The sequence below is a fragment of the Pteropus medius genome, unplaced genomic scaffold, assembly GCF_902729225.1.
Source record: "Pteropus medius unplaced genomic scaffold, Ma_sr-lr_union100, whole genome shotgun sequence".
NCBI lineage: Eukaryota > Metazoa > Chordata > Mammalia > Chiroptera > Pteropodidae > Pteropus > Pteropus medius.
The window spans coordinates 1,303,498-1,305,003 of NW_024356333.1; positions in this window are offsets into that span (position 1 = coordinate 1,303,498).

A 1,506-nucleotide genomic window follows, 5' to 3' on the forward strand; every position below is an offset into this window, starting at 1 on the left:
CGCCAATCCCCCTGGACGCCCCCCGCCCGGCCCCCAAGCCACAGCCTGCAGCAAGCTGGAGGGCACTTGGTCTTTCTGGCTGCATTGATGATGGCCGCGCCCACACATTTCAAGGGAGGTGCGCGGAATACTAAAAAATTTAAATGCTGCAATCAGGACTCTGAAAGTAATGGAGCTGGAATTATTGAGGGAAATTTACAAGTTAAATAGCCTAAAAGGCTGCAGATGCAAATGACATTAAATTAGCAGAGACTTGGAGAACACGAGAGTGACACACGCTTCCTCCAAAAGGAAATGGTCAGAGAGCCAATCACAAGCCAGGAAGGAGGGGGACCCCCAAGCCCCATATCCCGGCTCGGCCTCCCGGGCCTCCAACAGGACGGCGTCTGTGTCCCTGCATCACGGGGTGCGTAGCGTCTCGTCCCCCCAAAGGCTAGCAGCTCCCCAGCTCTCATGACAACCACGAATGCCCTCCACGAGGCCAGCCGAGGCCTTCAGTTCACTCAGGTGGGAGCCCGAGTGGTGGCAGCTACTAAGACTCTCGTCATCGCTGCATGACAGAACTGGATGTCGAGCCCCAGGCTTTCTATGCCCAGGCTGGGGGCCCTCTTCCAGACGGTGGCCCCGCCAGCAAGAGGTCTGCGTGAGTCTCGGCTGAGCCAGCCCCCCTGGGCCTCTCCTGGTGCCCTCGTCCCACAGTGAGAGGTCCACCGAGAGCTAGGGTTCCACGTGCCATCTGTGGGCCAGGGACGTGATGCTACCCCCTGCTGGCTGGACTGGGAAACAGCCATGGCAGACTGGCAGACACAGCCATGGCAGACTGGCAGACAGACAGACTGACCAGCCTGGCAGGCGGGGGCAGAAAGCAGGGCGCTCTGGGCAACGCATGAGGGCCACAAACCAGAGTGGCTTAAACAACAGCGATTTACTGTCTCGAGGTTCTGGAGGCAGGAAGTCCGAGATCGAGCACCGTGAGGGCTGTGCTCTCTCTCGAGGCACTGCGGAGGGTGTGTTCCAGGCCTGTCACTCAGCTTCCGGTGGTCCCTTGGCTTGTGGCAGCCGAACTCCCATCGTGACGTGGCATTCTCCCTCTGCGTGTGTCTGTCTCTGTGCCCGACTTACCCCTTCTCACAAGGACACCTGTCATCCTGGATTAGGCCCACCCCAATGACCTCATCCTAACTTAATCATCTGCAAAGACCTCATTTCCAAATAAGGCCCCATGCACAGGTACTGGGGGTTAGGACTTCGGCGTCTTTGGGGATGTCCGATTCAACCTACAACAAGCAGCGACTCTACTCAAGTGCATTTGCTGAGCTCTGTGTGTGTGTGTGTCTGTGTAAGGCGCCATGCCGGCCACTGAGGAAATGTGGCCCCTGCCTTCCAGGAACTGACCCCAACCCCAGCACTGCTATGCCTCGCTACCGGCCACCTTGATGCAAACGGTGCACGCCTGAGTCATGCTGAACTGAACACATGCTTCATTTGGCTCTGGTTCCCGCTGGG